Below are 16,197 nucleotides of genomic sequence, written 5' to 3'. Positions count from 1 at the left end.
AAGAGGCAAAAAAAAAAAAAAAAAAAAAAAAAAAGCAGCAGCCTGTGGCACCCGGTATTCCCAGGCGGTCTCCCATCCAAGTACTAACCAGGCCCGACCCTGCTTAGCTTCCGAGACCAGACGAGATCGGGGGCGTTCAGGGTGGTGTGGCCCTAGACGGCGGCGGAGGGCGCCCCTGCCCCGCTCGAGAAGCCGAGCCTCTCTGGGCTTCCCCGCCGCCGCCTCCCGCCCCAGGCCCCGCGCCGGGCCGGGCCGGGCCGGCCTGGTCCCGCGGGCTCCCAGGGTCCGGGGTGATGGGCGGGGCGGGGCGGGGCGGGGCGGGGTGGGGGGCTGTCTCTCTCTACACACACACACACACACTCACACTCACTCACACTCACACAAGATGCGCCTCCACGGCTGGACTCGCCAAGGTGGAGCCCTCCCAGCCCCCCTCGTCTCCTCGCCCGGCCTCCTTCACCTACCCGCTGCCCACCCCCAGCGCGTCGCTGCCGCTGACTGCGCACGCGCGGGACGCTCGCCCTTTGACCCCAGCCAGGGGCCGCCCTCCCCCACAACCCCTTTCAGCTGCGCCCCCCCCCTCGCCCTGTGTGTGGGCTGCCGCCTATTCCCCCGGGCCAGGGCTGGGGCACAGCCAGTGTATGGGGCGTCTCTCTCTGGGGATGTGTCCCATGGGTTTGGTGGGGTGGCGTGGTTTGGGGGGCGCTGAAGAAATCAGTCCCCTCCATCTCCTACCTCTGGAAAACGCCCAAGCCCGTGGAGAACTGCCGGCACCGCTTCGTGGGGGCCGGGACCCTCCTCAGTGTCCTCCTGTGGCCCAGTCCAAGGGGCCTGGGCCTGGCCGGGGCTGCATTGGACCCCGACCACCCTGGCGTGTGGACTCGCTAAAAATCGGCCATTAGATATTGGATTCCAGCTTCCTGGAGGTCATTTCACTAATGAGTGCACCGGAAAGAGTTTCCTAATCCATCTGTGAGGGTGGCAACTGAAAGAGAATTTTAAAGCTGACAGAATAGGCGAGGGAAGGCATAGGAGATTTCCACAGCCAGCAAGGAAGACTTTCCCGAAATGGAAGAAAGAAACGAGCAAACAGAGACACCGGTAGCCCGCCCGGAAAAGAGTCTGCCCCTGAGAGAAAGCACCCTGACCAGGTTCACCCGTGGGTGGGTGGCGAGCTAGCGGCATTCAGAAGAGCGAGGCCCGCAGTCTGTGCGGAAGACACCTGCGCTCGGGTGTGTGTGGCGGCGCGATTCACAAGCAGCTCTAGATGTTAAACCAAGGAGAAGCCAGGGAGTTCCCAACGCCCCAGGTGTCCTCAGCCCACGACTGGCTGCTGTGGGAATGCGAAGCCCGGCTCCTTGTCTCAGAGCGGGGTTCCCAGGAGGATCAGGCTGAAGCTGGGACTTGGCCTCAAAGTGTCCCCTCGCATGGCCACCCCCTTCCCCTTCCTGCTCCTCTACTCCTGGTGCCCCTCCATCCAGGGGCCAGACCTTAAAGAGTCACCGCAAGAGAATCCTGGTCCCAAAGGAGCCTTCTGGGGGACCGGTGCTGAGAGAGGTTGTGGGCATGGCCCGCTGGGGCTCTGCCCGACCCAGGGCTGAGAGATGCCACCTCCCAGCTCTGGGTCCCTGCAGGAAGTGTTGGCAAGCACAGGGCCGGTCCTCCAAAGGCCCAGGTGCAGGGAGCCCAGGCCAAGCAGCCTGTGGAAGAAGCCACTTGCCGTGCCACCCCGGGAACAGGACTGCAGGCCCCGCCCTTCCCACCTCCTCCTCCTCCTCCTCCTCCTCCCCCCCGCCCCGCCCCCACAGGGCACAGGGCTCAGAGACACCTCAGACTCTTGCTACCCAAAGTGCAAAGGGCATCAGTTGCTCCTCCAACACCCCCCCCCCCGCCCAGCAGACCACGTTGTCCAGCCAGCCCCCGGGCCTCCCTGGGGTGCCCAGCACAAAAGTGCAGACACCCACCGGACCCTCAGTCTCAGTTTTCGGAGGTTTTTGCCACTCTAAGGACCCGCAGGCCAGCTGGGCCTTCGGGCAGGACAGAGAGCCCCGGAATCCGACGTGGAGAGCTGCGTGTACGTCCCCATCAGGAGGCGGTCCCCACCTCCGCGGCTCTCCCCTTGCGGGGAGCGGCAGCCCAGCCGGCAGCCGCAGGGCCTCAGGGAAGACACCAGGCTGGGCCCCCGCGGCACAGCGGGGGCACGTCCCCCGCACTCACGCGACTTAGGGACGGCTGCTGGAGACTGCTGCGGCCACCCTGCTGCCGGGTTTCTGGAGGGCTTCCTGGAAGCAGCATCCACACCAAGCCCTTGGAAGGCCCAGGCGACGGAGGAGCCGGTCAGGCAGGGGCCGAGGACGGTGAGAGGCCGGGCGGGAAGGAGCGTGTCAGACAGGGGCAGAGGACGGTGACAGGCCGGGCGGGGAGGAGCCGGTCAGGCGGGGGCCCAGGACAGTGACGGGCCTGGCCGGGGAGGAGTGCGTCAGGCAGGGGCAGAGGAGACGGGCTGGGTAAGGGTTAGGGTTACAGTTAGGGCACAATTCACAATCCCAAAGACGTGGAAGCGACCCGAGTGCCCATCCATCCAGGAGTGCATCAATAAAATGTGGCACGTGGACACCACGGAGTGCCATTCGGCTGTGAGGAGCAGCGGTGAGAGGGCGCCTCTCGTGTTCTCCTGGCCAGAGCTGGAACCCGTTCCAGTAGGCCAAGTATCCCAAGAATGGACACACGAGCACCACGTGAGCGCGCTCACCAGCAAATTGGTACGAACGGATGGACGCCTAAGTGGACAGAGAGGAATCACCTTCATCGGGTGGGTGTCGGGCGGGTGGGGGGAGGGGAGGGGCATACACATCCATTAGGCATGGGGTGGGTGCGCACCGACTGGGGGATGGGCGCACTTGAAGCTCTGACCCGAGGGGGGAGGCTTGGAGAGGGCAAGGCACCCGACCTTAACATTGGTACCCCCACAATACGCTGGAACAACATGAGAGGTATATGAATAAGAACACAGGGGGGGCCGGGCGCGGTGGCTCACGCCTGTAATCCTAGCTCTCTGGGAGGCCGAGGCGGGCGGATTGCTCCAGGTCAGGAGTTCGAAACCAGCCTGAGCAAGAGCGAGACCCCGTCTCTACTAAAAATAGAGAGAAATTAATTGGCCAACTAATATATATAGAAAAACACAGCCGGGCGTGGTGGTGCATGCCTGTAGTCCCAACTACTCGGGAGGCTGAGGCAGCAGGATTGCTTGAGCCCGGAGATTGAGGTTGCTGTGAGCTAGGCTGACGCCATGGCACTCACTCTAGCCTGGGCAGCAAAACGAGACTCTGTCTCAAAAAAAAAAAAAAAAAAAAGAACACAGGGGGGAGGGCGGCACGGGCAACACATGTCACCTGAATACTTGTACTCCCATCATCTGCTTGAAAAGAGAGAGAAAAGAAAATGCAATCCTAGAGGTAAGAGACACTTTTTAAAAATAATGAATCCGAAGAGAAAAGTAAAAGGAGGCCTGTGGAGCAGGTCTGGGTGTGACTCCGGATCCCCCAACATCAGGTGCCACCACCAAAGATTCCTGCGTGTAGCCCATAGAACCCCAAAAGCAACGGGACGAGTTCTGGTCACATACTCCCTCAAAATGACATCCTGGCCTTCTTCTGGAACTCCCTCCCCTCTCAGACTCTCAAGGTTTCCTCCAGCGTGTCGGTTCCCACAGAGCAGACCTTTGGTCTGAGACCTGACAGTCCAGATGCCACGCATGCTGCCGCGTGGCGGCGGTGTCGCGGCTTGGGACAAGAGGAGGCCCCACGGTGCGGGCTGGGGCGCCAGGCACCGCGCGCGCGCTGAGGGTGGGGGTGACCCCCACCCCGGGCCGCCGCCGCGCTCCCAGAAAGGGGACAGAACAAGAGGCAAAAAAAAAAAAAAAAAAAAAAAAAAGCAGCAGCCTGTGGCACCCGGTATTCCCAGGCGGTCTCCCATCCAAGTACTAACCAGGCCCGACCCTGCTTAGCTTCCGAGACCAGACGAGATCGGGGGCGTTCAGGGTGGTGTGGCCCTAGACGGCGGCGGAGGGCGCCCCTGCCCCGCTCGAGAAGCCGAGCCTCTCTGGGCTTCCCCGCCGCCGCCTCCCGCCCCAGGCCCCACGCCGGGCCGGGCCGGGCCGGCCTGGTCCCGCGGGCTCCCAGGGTCCGGGGTGATGGGCGGGGCGGGGCGGGGCGGGGCGGGGTGGGGGGCTGTCTCTCTCTACACACACACACACACACTCACACTCACACTCACACAAGATGCGCCTCCACGGCTGGACTCGCCAAGGTGGAGCCCTCCCAGCCCCCCTCGTCTCCTCGCCCGGCCTCCTTCACCTACCCGCTGCCCACCCCCAGCGCGTCGCTGCCGCTGACTGCGCACGCGCGGGACGCTCGCCCTTTGACCCCAGCCAGGGGCCGCCCTCCCCCACAACCCCTTTCAGCTGCGCCCCCCCCCTCGCCCTGTGTGTGGGCTGCCGCCTATTCCCCCGGGCCAGGGCTGGGGCACAGCCAGTGTATGGGGCGTCTCTCTCTGGGGATGTGTCCCATGGGTGGGGTGGGGTGGCGTGGTTTGGGGGGCGCTGAAGAAATCAGTCCCCTCCATCTCCTACCTCTGGAAAACGCCCAAGCCCGTGGAGAACTGCCGGCACCGCTTCGTGGGGGCCGGGACCCTCCTCAGTGTCCTCCTGTGGCCCAGTCCAAGGGGCCTGGGCCTGGCCGGGGCTGCATTGGACCCCGACCACCCTGGCGTGTGGACTCGCTAAAAATCGGCCATTAGATATTGGATTCCAGCTTCCTGGAGGTCATTTCACTAATGAGTGCACCGGAAAGAGTTTCCTAATCCATCTGTGAGGGTGGCAACTGAAAGAGAATTTTAAAGCTGACAGAATAGGCGAGGGAAGGCATAGGAGATTTCCACAGCCAGCAAGGAAGACTTTCCCGAAATGGAAGAAAGAAACGAGCAAACAGAGACACCGGTAGCCCGCCCGGAAAAGAGTCTGCCCCTGAGAGAAAGCACCCTGACCAGGTTCACCCGTGGGTGGGTGGCGAGCTAGCGGCATTCAGAAGAGCGAGGCCCGCAGTCTGTGCGGAAGACACCTGCGCTCGGGTGTGTGTGGCGGCGCGATTCACAAGCAGCTCTAGATGTTAAACCAAGGAGAAGCCAGGGAGTTCCCAACGCCCCAGGTGTCCTCAGCCCACGACTGGCTGCTGTGGGAATGCGAAGCCCGGCTCCTTGTCTCAGAGCGGGGTTCCCAGGAGGATCAGGCTGAAGCTGGGACTTGGCCTCAAAGTGTCCCCTCGCACGGCCACCCCCTTCCCCTTCCTGCTCCTCTACTCCTGGTGCCCCTCCATCCAGGGGCCAGACCTTAAAGAGTCACCGCAAGAGAATCCTGGTCCCAAAGGAGCCTTCTGGGGGACCGGTGCTGAGAGAGGTTGTGGGCATGGCCCGCTGGGGCTCTGCCCGACCCAGGGCTGAGAGATGCCACCTCCCAGCTCTGGGTCCCTGCAGGAAGTGTTGGCAAGCACAGGGCCGGTCCTCCAAAGGCCCAGGTGCAGGGAGCCCAGGCCAAGCAGCCTGTGGAAGAAGCCACTTGCCGTGCCACCCCGGGAACAGGACTGCAGGCCCCGCCCTTCCCACCTCCTCCTCCTCCTCCTCCTCCTCCCCCCCGCCCCGCCCCCACAGGGCACAGGGCTCAGAGACACCTCAGACTCTTGCTACCCAAAGTGCAAAGGGCATCAGTTGCTCCTCCAACACCCCCCCCCCCCGCCCAGCAGACCACGTTGTCCAGCCAGCCCCCGGGCCTCCCTGGGGTGCCCAGCACAAAAGTGCAGACACCCACCGGACCCTCAGTCTCAGTTTTCGGAGGTTTTTGCCACTCTAAGGACCCGCAGGCCAGCTGGGCCTTCGGGCAGGACAGAGAGCCCCGGAATCCGACGTGGAGAGCTGCGTGTACGTCCCCATCAGGAGGCGGTCCCCACCTCCGCGGCTCTCCCCTTGCGGGGAGCGGCAGCCCAGCCGGCAGCCGCAGGGCCTCAGGGAAGACACCAGGCTGGGCCCCCGCGGCACAGCGGGGGCACGTCCCCCGCACTCACGCGACTTAGGGACGGCTGCTGGAGACTGCTGCGGCCACCCTGCTGCCGGGTTTCTGGAGGGCTTCCTGGAAGCAGCATCCACACCAAGCCCTTGGAAGGCCCAGGCGACGGAGGAGCCGGTCAGGTAGGGGCCGAGGACGGTGAGAGGCCGGGCGGGAAGGAGCGTGTCAGACAGGGGCAGAGGACGGTGACAGGCCGGGCGGGGAGGAGCCGGTCAGGCGGGGGCCCAGGACAGTGACGGGCCTGGCCGGGGAGGAGTGCGTCAGGCAGGGGCAGAGGAGACGGGCTGGGTAAGGGTTAGGGTTACAGTTAGGGCACAATTCACAATCCCAAAGACGTGGAAGCGACCCGAGTGCCCATCCATCCAGGAGTGCATCAATAAAATGTGGCACGTGGACACCACGGAGTGCCATTCGGCTATGAGGAGCAGCGGTGAGAGGGCGCCTCTCGTGCTCTCCTGGCCAGAGCTGGAACCCGTTCCAGTAAGCCAAGTATCCCAAGAATGGACACACGAGCACCACGTGAGCGCGCTCACCAGCAAATTGGTACGAACGGATGGACGCCTAAGTGGACAGAGAGGAATCACCTTCATCGGGTGGGTGTCGGGCGGGTGGGGGGAGGGGAGGGGCATACACATCCATTAGGCATGGGGTGGGTGCGCACCGACTGGGGGATGGGCGCACTTGAAGCTCTGACCCGAGGGGGGAGGCTTGGAGAGGGCAAGGCACCCGACCTTAACATTGGTACCCCCACAATACGCTGGAACAACATGAGAGGTATATGAATAAGAACACAGGGGGGGCCGGGCGCGGTGGCTCACGCCTGTAATCCTAGCTCTCTGGGAGGCCGAGGCGGGCGGATTGCTCCAGGTCAGGAGTTCGAAACCAGCCTGAGCAAGAGCGAGACCCCGTCTCTACTAAAAATAGAGAGAAATTAATTGGCCAACTAATATATATAGAAAAACACAGCCGGGCGTGGTGGTGCATGCCTGTAGTCCCAACTACTCGGGAGGCTGAGGCAGCAGGATTGCTTGAGCCCGGAGATTGAGGTTGCTGTGAGCTAGGCTGACGCCATGGCACTCACTCTAGCCTGGGCAGCAAAACGAGACTCTGTCTCAAAAAAAAAAAAAAAAAAAAGAACACAGGGGGGAGGGCGGCACGGGCAACACATGTCACCTGAATACTTGTACTCCCATCATCTGCTTGAAAAGAGAGAGAAAAGAAAATGCAATCCTAGAGGTAAGAGACACTTTTTAAAAATAATGAATCCGAAGAGAAAAGTAAAAGGAGGCCTGTGGAGCAGGTCTGGGTGTGACTCCGGATCCCCCAACATCAGGTGCCACCACCAAAGATTCCTGCGTGTAGCCCATAGAACCCCAAAAGCAACGGGACGAGTTCTGGTCACATACTCCCTCAAAATGACATCCTGGCCTTCTTCTGGAACTCCCTCCCCTCTCAGACTCTCAAGGTTTCCTCCAGCGTGTCGGTTCCCACAGAGCAGACCTTTGGTCTGAGACCTGACAGTCCAGATGCCACGCATGCTGCCGCGTGGCGGCGGTGTCGCGGCTTGGGACAAGAGGAGGCCCCACGGTGCGGGCTGGGGCGCCAGGCACCGCGCGCGCGCTGAGGGTGGGGGTGACCCCCACCCCGGGCCGCCGCCGCGCTCCCAGAAAGGGGACAGAACAAGAGGCAAAAAAAAAAAAAAAAAAAAAAAAAGCAGCAGCCTGTGGCACCCGGTATTCCCAGGCGGTCTCCCATCCAAGTACTAACCAGGCCCGACCCTGCTTAGCTTCCGAGACCAGACGAGATCGGGGGCGTTCAGGGTGGTGTGGCCCTAGACGGCGGCGGAGGGCGCCCCTGCCCCGCTCGAGAAGCCGAGCCTCTCTGGGCTTCCCCGCCGCCGCCTCCCGCCCCAGGCCCCACGCCGGGCCGGGCCGGGCCGGCCTGGTCCCGCGGGCTCCCAGGGTCCGGGGTGATGGGCGGGGCGGGGCGGGGCGGGGCGGGGTGGGGGGCTGTCTCTCTCTACACACACACACACACACTCACACTCACTCACACTCACACAAGATGCGCCTCCACGGCTGGACTCGCCAAGGTGGAGCCCTCCCAGCCCCCCTCGTCTCCTCGCCCGGCCTCCTTCACCTACCCGCTGCCCACCCCCAGCGCGTCGCTGCCGCTGACTGCGCACGCGCGGGACGCTCGCCCTTTGACCCCAGCCAGGGGCCGCCCTCCCCCACAACCCCTTTCAGCTGCGCCCCCCCCCTCGCCCTGTGTGTGGGCTGCCGCCTATTCCCCCGGGCCAGGGCTGGGGCACAGCCAGTGTATGGGGCGTCTCTCTCTGGGGATGTGTCCCATGGGTTTGGTGGGGTGGCGTGGTTTGGGGGGCGCTGAAGAAATCAGTCCCCTCCATCTCCTACCTCTGGAAAACGCCCAAGCCCGTGGAGAACTGCCGGCACCGCTTCGTGGGGGCCGGGACCCTCCTCAGTGTCCTCCTGTGGCCCAGTCCAAGGGGCCTGGGCCTGGCCGGGGCTGCATTGGACCCCGACCACCCTGGCGTGTGGACTCGCTAAAAATCGGCCATTAGATATTGGATTCCAGCTTCCTGGAGGTCATTTCACTAATGAGTGCACCGGAAAGAGTTTCCTAATCCATCTGTGAGGGTGGCAACTGAAAGAGAATTTTAAAGCTGACAGAATAGGCGAGGGAAGGCATAGGAGATTTCCACAGCCAGCAAGGAAGACTTTCCCGAAATGGAAGAAAGAAACGAGCAAACAGAGACACCGGTAGCCCGCCCGGAAAAGAGTCTGCCCCTGAGAGAAAGCACCCTGACCAGGTTCACCCGTGGGTGGGTGGCGAGCTAGCGGCATTCAGAAGAGCGAGGCCCGCAGTCTGTGCGGAAGACACCTGCGCTCGGGTGTGTGTGGCGGCGCGATTCACAAGCAGCTCTAGATGTTAAACCAAGGAGAAGCCAGGGAGTTCCCAACGCCCCAGGTGTCCTCAGCCCACGACTGGCTGCTGTGGGAATGCGAAGCCCGGCTCCTTGTCTCAGAGCGGGGTTCCCAGGAGGATCAGGCTGAAGCTGGGACTTGGCCTCAAAGTGTCCCCTCGCATGGCCACCCCCTTCCCCTTCCTGCTCCTCTACTCCTGGTGCCCCTCCATCCAGGGGCCAGACCTTAAAGAGTCACCGCAAGAGAATCCTGGTCCCAAAGGAGCCTTCTGGGGGACCGGTGCTGAGAGAGGTTGTGGGCATGGCCCGCTGGGGCTCTGCCCGACCCAGGGCTGAGAGATGCCACCTCCCAGCTCTGGGTCCCTGCAGGAAGTGTTGGCAAGCACAGGGCCGGTCCTCCAAAGGCCCAGGTGCAGGGAGCCCAGGCCAAGCAGCCTGTGGAAGAAGCCACTTGCCGTGCCACCCCGGGAACAGGACTGCAGGCCCCGCCCTTCCCACCTCCTCCTCCTCCTCCTCCTCCTCCCCCCCGCCCCGCCCCCACAGGGCACAGGGCTCAGAGACACCTCAGACTCTTGCTACCCAAAGTGCAAAGGGCATCAGTTGCTCCTCCAACACCCCCCCCCCCGCCCAGCAGACCACGTTGTCCAGCCAGCCCCCGGGCCTCCCTGGGGTGCCCAGCACAAAAGTGCAGACACCCACCGGACCCTCAGTCTCAGTTTTCGGAGGTTTTTGCCACTCTAAGGACCCGCAGGCCAGCTGGGCCTTCGGGCAGGACAGAGAGCCCCGGAATCCGACGTGGAGAGCTGCGTGTACGTCCCCATCAGGAGGCGGTCCCCACCTCCGCGGCTCTCCCCTTGCGGGGAGCGGCAGCCCAGCCGGCAGCCGCAGGGCCTCAGGGAAGACACCAGGCTGGGCCCCCGCGGCACAGCGGGGGCACGTCCCCCGCACTCACGCGACTTAGGGACGGCTGCTGGAGACTGCTGCGGCCACCCTGCTGCCGGGTTTCTGGAGGGCTTCCTGGAAGCAGCATCCACACCAAGCCCTTGGAAGGCCCAGGCGACGGAGGAGCCGGTCAGGCAGGGGCCGAGGACGGTGAGAGGCCGGGCGGGAAGGAGCGTGTCAGACAGGGGCAGAGGACGGTGACAGGCCGGGCGGGGAGGAGCCGGTCAGGCGGGGGCCCAGGACAGTGACGGGCCTGGCCGGGGAGGAGTGCGTCAGGCAGGGGCAGAGGAGACGGGCTGGGTAAGGGTTAGGGTTACAGTTAGGGCACAATTCACAATCCCAAAGACGTGGAAGCGACCCGAGTGCCCATCCATCCAGGAGTGCATCAATAAAATGTGGCACGTGGACACCACGGAGTGCCATTCGGCTGTGAGGAGCAGCGGTGAGAGGGCGCCTCTCGTGTTCTCCTGGCCAGAGCTGGAACCCGTTCCAGTAGGCCAAGTATCCCAAGAATGGACACACGAGCACCACGTGAGCGCGCTCACCAGCAAATTGGTACGAACGGATGGACGCCTAAGTGGACAGAGAGGAATCACCTTCATCGGGTGGGTGTCGGGCGGGTGGGGGGAGGGGAGGGGCATACACATCCATTAGGCATGGGGTGGGTGCGCACCGACTGGGGGATGGGCGCACTTGAAGCTCTGACCCGAGGGGGGAGGCTTGGAGAGGGCAAGGCACCCGACCTTAACATTGGTACCCCCACAATACGCTGGAACAACATGAGAGGTATATGAATAAGAACACAGGGGGGGCCGGGCGCGGTGGCTCACGCCTGTAATCCTAGCTCTCTGGGAGGCCGAGGCGGGCGGATTGCTCCAGGTCAGGAGTTCGAAACCAGCCTGAGCAAGAGCGAGACCCCGTCTCTACTAAAAATAGAGAGAAATTAATTGGCCAACTAATATATATAGAAAAACACAGCCGGGCGTGGTGGTGCATGCCTGTAGTCCCAACTACTCGGGAGGCTGAGGCAGCAGGATTGCTTGAGCCCGGAGATTGAGGTTGCTGTGAGCTAGGCTGACGCCATGGCACTCACTCTAGCCTGGGCAGCAAAACGAGACTCTGTCTCAAAAAAAAAAAAAAAAAAAAGAACACAGGGGGGAGGGCGGCACGGGCAACACATGTCACCTGAATACTTGTACTCCCATCATCTGCTTGAAAAGAGAGAGAAAAGAAAATGCAATCCTAGAGGTAAGAGACACTTTTTAAAAATAATGAATCCGAAGAGAAAAGTAAAAGGAGGCCTGTGGAGCAGGTCTGGGTGTGACTCCGGATCCCCCAACATCAGGTGCCACCACCAAAGATTCCTGCGTGTAGCCCATAGAACCCCAAAAGCAACGGGACGAGTTCTGGTCACATACTCCCTCAAAATGACATCCTGGCCTTCTTCTGGAACTCCCTCCCCTCTCAGACTCTCAAGGTTTCCTCCAGCGTGTCGGTTCCCACAGAGCAGACCTTTGGTCTGAGACCTGACAGTCCAGATGCCACGCATGCTGCCGCGTGGCGGCGGTGTCGCGGCTTGGGACAAGAGGAGGCCCCACGGTGCGGGCTGGGGCGCCAGGCACCGCGCGCGCGCTGAGGGTGGGGGTGACCCCCACCCCGGGCCGCCGCCGCGCTCCCAGAAAGGGGACAGAACAAGAGGCAAAAAAAAAAAAAAAAAAAAAAAAAAGCAGCAGCCTGTGGCACCCGGTATTCCCAGGCGGTCTCCCATCCAAGTACTAACCAGGCCCGACCCTGCTTAGCTTCCGAGACCAGACGAGATCGGGGGCGTTCAGGGTGGTGTGGCCCTAGACGGCGGCGGAGGGCGCCCCTGCCCCGCTCGAGAAGCCGAGCCTCTCTGGGCTTCCCCGCCGCCGCCTCCCGCCCCAGGCCCCGCGCCGGGCCGGGCCGGGCCGGCCGGGTCCCGCGGGCTCCCAGGGTCGGGGGTGATGGGCGGGGCGGGGCGGGGTGGGGGGCTGTCTCTCTATACACACACACACACACTCACACTCACTCACACTCACACAAGATGCGCCTCCACGGCTGGACTCGCCAAGGTGGAGCCCTCCCAGCCCCCCTCGTCTCCTCGCCCGGCCTCCTTCACCTACCCGCTGCCCACCCCCAGCGCGTCGCTGCCGCTGACTGCGCACGCGCGGGACGCTCGCCCTTTGACCCCAGCCAGGGGCCGCCCTCCCCCACAACCCCTTTCAGCTGCGCCCCCCCCTGGCCCTGTGGGTGGGCTGCCGCCTATTCCCCCGGGCCAGGGCTGGGGCACAGCCAGTGTATGGGGCGTCTCTCTCTGGGGATGTGTCCCATGGGTGGGGTGGGGTGGCGTGGTTTGGGGGGCGCTGAAGAAATCAGTCCCCTCCATCTCCTACCTCTGGAAAACGCCCAAGCCCGTGGAGAACTGCCGGCACCGCTTCGTGGGGGCCGGGACCCTCCTCCGTGTCCTCCTGTGGCCCAGTCCAAGGGGCCTGGGCCTGGCCGGGGCTGCATTGGACCCCGACCACCCTGGCGTGTGGACTCGCTAAAAATCGGCCATTAGATATTGGATTCCAGCTTCCTGGAGGTCATTTCACTAATGAGTGCACCGGAAAGAGTTTCCTAATCCATCTGTGAGGGTGGCAACTGAAAGAGAATTTTAAAGCTGACAGAATAGGCGAGGGAAGGCATAGGAGATTTCCACAGCCAGCAAGGAAGACTTTCCCGAAATGGAAGAAAGAAACGAGCAAACAGAGACACCGGTAGCCCGCCCGGAAAAGAGTCTGCCCCTGAGAGAAAGCACCCTGACCAGGTTCACCCGTGGGTGGGTGGCGAGCTAGCGGCATTCAGAAGAGCGAGGCCCGCAGTCTGTGCGGAAGACACCTGCGCTCGGGTGTGTGTGGCGGCGCGATTCCCAAGCAGCTCTAGACGTTAAACCAAGGAGAAGCCAGGGAGTTCCCAACGCCCCAGGTGTCCTCAGCCCACGACTGGCTGCTGTGGGAATGCGAAGCCCGGCTCCTTGTCTCAGAGCGGGGTTCCCAGGAGGATCAGGCTGAAGCTGGGACTTGGCCTCAAAGTGTCCCCTCGCATGGCCACCCCCTTCCCCTTCCTGCTCCTCTACTCCTGGTGCCCCTCCATCCAGGGGCCAGACCTTAAAGAGTCACCGCAAGAGAATCCTGGTCCCAAAGGAGCCTTCTGGGGGACCGGTGCTGAGAGAGGTTGTGGGCATGGCCCGCTGGGGCTCTGCCCGACGCAGGGCTGAGAGATGCCACCTCCCAGCTCTGGGTCCCTGCAGGAAGTGTTGGCAAGCACAGGGCCGGTCCTCCAAAGGCCCAGGTGCAGGGAGCCCAGGCCAAGCAGCCTGTGGAAGAAGCCACTTGCCGTGCCACCCCCGGGAACAGGACTGCAGGCCCCGGCCCTTCCCACCTCCTCCTCCTCCTCCTCCTCCTCCCCCCCGCCCCGCCCCCACAGGGCACAGGGCTCAGAGACACCTCAGACTCTTGCTACCCAAAGTGCAAAGGGCATCAGTTGCTCCTCCAACACCCCCCCCCCCGCCCAGCAGACCACGTTGTCCAGCCAGCCCCCGGGCCTCCCTGGGGTGCCCAGCACAAAAGTGCAGACACCCACCGGACCCTCAGTCTCAGTTTTCGGAGGTTTTTGCCACTCTAAGGACCCGCAGGCCAGCTGGGCCTTCGGGCAGGACAGAGAGCCCCGGAATCCGACGTGGAGAGCTGCGTGTACGTCCCCATCAGGAGGCGGTCCCCACCTCCGCGGCTCTCCCCTTGCGGGGAGCGGCAGCCCAGCCGGCAGCCGCAGGGCCTCAGGGAAGACACCAGGCTGGGCCCCCGCGGCACAGCGGGGGCACGTCCCCCGCACTCACGCGACTTAGGGACGGCTGCTGGAGACTGCTGCGGCCACCCTGCTGCCGGGTTTCTGGAGGGCTTCCTGGAAGCAGCATCCACACCAAGCCCTTGGAAGGCCCAGGCGACGGAGGAGCCGGTCAGGCAGGGGCCGAGGACGGTGAGAGGCCGGGCGGGAAGGAGCGTGTCAGACAGGGGCAGAGGACGGTGACAGGCCGGGCGGGGAGGAGCCGGTCAGGCGGGGGCCCAGGACAGTGACGGGCCTGGCCGGGGAGGAGTGCGTCAGGCAGGGGCAGAGGAGACGGGCTGGGTAAGGGTTAGGGTTACAGTTAGGGCACAATTCACAATCCCAAAGACGTGGAAGCGACCCGAGTGCCCATCCATCCAGGAGTGCATCAATAAAATGTGGCACGTGGACACCACGGAGTGCCATTCGGCTGTGAGGAGCAGCGGTGAGAGGGCGCCTCTCGTGTTCTCCTGGCCAGAGCTGGAACCCGTTCCAGTAGGCCAAGTATCCCAAGAATGGACACACGAGCACCACGTGAGCGCGCTCACCAGCAAATTGGTACGAACGGATGGACGCCTAAGTGGACAGAGAGGAATCACCTTCATCGGGTGGGTGTCGGGCGGGTGGGGGGAGGGGAGGGGCATACACATCCATTAGGCATGGGGTGGGTGCGCACCGACTGGGGGATGGGCGCACTTGAAGCTCTGACCCGAGGGGGGAGGCTTGGAGAGGGCAAGGCACCCGACCTTAACATTGGTACCCCCACAATACGCTGGAACAACATGAGAGGTATATGAATAAGAACACAGGGGGGGCCGGGCGCGGTGGCTCACGCCTGTAATCCTAGCTCTCTGGGAGGCCGAGGCGGGCGGATTGCTCCAGGTCAGGAGTTCGAAACCAGCCTGAGCAAGAGCGAGACCCCGTCTCTACTAAAAATAGAGAGAAATTAATTGGCCAACTAATATATATAGAAAAACACAGCCGGGCGTGGTGGTGCATGCCTGTAGTCCCAACTACTCGGGAGGCTGAGGCAGCAGGATTGCTTGAGCCCGGAGATTGAGGTTGCTGTGAGCTAGGCTGACGCCATGGCACTCACTCTAGCCTGGGCAGCAAAACGAGACTCTGTCTCAAAAAAAAAAAAAAAAAAAAGAACACAGGGGGGAGGGCGGCACGGGCAACACATGTCACCTGAATACTTGTACTCCCATCATCTGCTTGAAAAGAGAGAGAAAAGAAAATGCAATCCTAGAGGTAAGAGACACTTTTTAAAAATAATGAATCCGAAGAGAAAAGTAAAAGGAGGCCTGTGGAGCAGGTCTGGGTGTGACTCCGGATCCCCCAACATCAGGTGCCACCACCAAAGATTCCTGCGTGTAGCCCATAGAACCCCAAAAGCAACGGGACGAGTTCTGGTCACATACTCCCTCAAAATGACATCCTGGCCTTCTTCTGGAACTCCCTCCCCTCTCAGACTCTCAAGGTTTCCTCCAGCGTGTCGGTTCCCACAGAGCAGACCTTTGGTCTGAGACCTGACAGTCCAGATGCCACGCATGCTGCCGCGTGGCGGCGGTGTCGCGGCTTGGGACAAGAGGAGGCCCCACGGTGCGGGCTGGGGCGCCAGGCACCGCGCGCGCGCTGAGGGTGGGGGTGACCCCCACCCCGGGCCGCCGCCGCGCTCCCAGAAAGGGGACAGAACAAGAGGCAAAAAAAAAAAAAAAAAAAAAAAAAAAGCAGCAGCCTGTGGCACCCGGTATTCCCAGGCGGTCTCCCATCCAAGTACTAACCAGGCCCGACCCTGCTTAGCTTCCGAGACCAGACGAGATCGGGGGCGTTCAGGGTGGTGTGGCCCTAGACGGCGGCGGAGGGCGCCCCTGCCCCGCTCGAGAAGCCGAGCCTCTCTGGGCTTCCCCGCCGCCGCCTCCCGCCCCAGGCCCCGCGCCGGGCCGGGCCGGGCCGGCCTGGTCCCGCGGGCTCCCAGGGTCCGGGGTGATGGGCGGGGCGGGGCGGGGCGGGGCGGGGTGGGGGGCTGTCTCTCTCTACACACACACACACACACTCACACTCACTCACACTCACACAAGATGCGCCTCCACGGCTGGACTCGCCAAGGTGGAGCCCTCCCAGCCCCCCTCGTCTCCTCGCCCGGCCTCCTTCACCTACCCGCTGCCCACCCCCAGCGCGTCGCTGCCGCTGACTGCGCACGCGCGGGACGCTCGCCCTTTGACCCCAGCCAGGGGCCGCCCTCCCCCACAACCCCTTTCAGCTGCGCCCCCCCCCTCGCCCTGTGTGTGGGCTGCCGCCTATTCCCCCG

General features: G+C 63.1%; 5 non-coding genes across 5 annotated transcripts; all 5 read right to left on the bottom strand.

The window, feature by feature from the left end:
• Positions 1 to 39: 39 nt before the first annotated feature.
• On the bottom strand, positions 40 to 158 carry LOC142864997 (5S ribosomal RNA). Its single transcript, XR_012915285.1, has one exon. It is a non-coding gene; the product is annotated as a 5S ribosomal RNA (ribosomal RNA).
• A 3,780-nt stretch (positions 159 to 3,938) lies between these two features.
• Positions 3,939 to 4,057, bottom strand: LOC142864996 (5S ribosomal RNA). The gene has a single exon (XR_012915284.1). It is a non-coding gene; the product is annotated as a 5S ribosomal RNA (ribosomal RNA).
• A 3,776-nt stretch (positions 4,058 to 7,833) lies between these two features.
• On the bottom strand, positions 7,834 to 7,952 carry LOC142864995 (5S ribosomal RNA). Its single transcript, XR_012915283.1, has one exon. It is a non-coding gene; the product is annotated as a 5S ribosomal RNA (ribosomal RNA).
• A 3,780-nt stretch (positions 7,953 to 11,732) lies between these two features.
• Positions 11,733 to 11,851, bottom strand: LOC142864994 (5S ribosomal RNA). Its single transcript, XR_012915282.1, has one exon. It is a non-coding gene; the product is annotated as a 5S ribosomal RNA (ribosomal RNA).
• A 3,770-nt stretch (positions 11,852 to 15,621) lies between these two features.
• On the bottom strand, positions 15,622 to 15,740 carry LOC142864992 (5S ribosomal RNA). The gene has a single exon (XR_012915280.1). It is a non-coding gene; the product is annotated as a 5S ribosomal RNA (ribosomal RNA).
• Positions 15,741 to 16,197: the final 457 nt, after the last annotated feature.

This window comes from Microcebus murinus, chromosome 27 (genome assembly GCF_040939455.1).
Source record: "Microcebus murinus isolate Inina chromosome 27, M.murinus_Inina_mat1.0, whole genome shotgun sequence".
NCBI classification, from domain to species: Eukaryota; Metazoa; Chordata; class Mammalia; order Primates; family Cheirogaleidae; genus Microcebus; species Microcebus murinus.
Note: the sequence above shows the minus strand (reverse complement) of the source record. Positions and strands in the feature narration are given on the sequence as shown.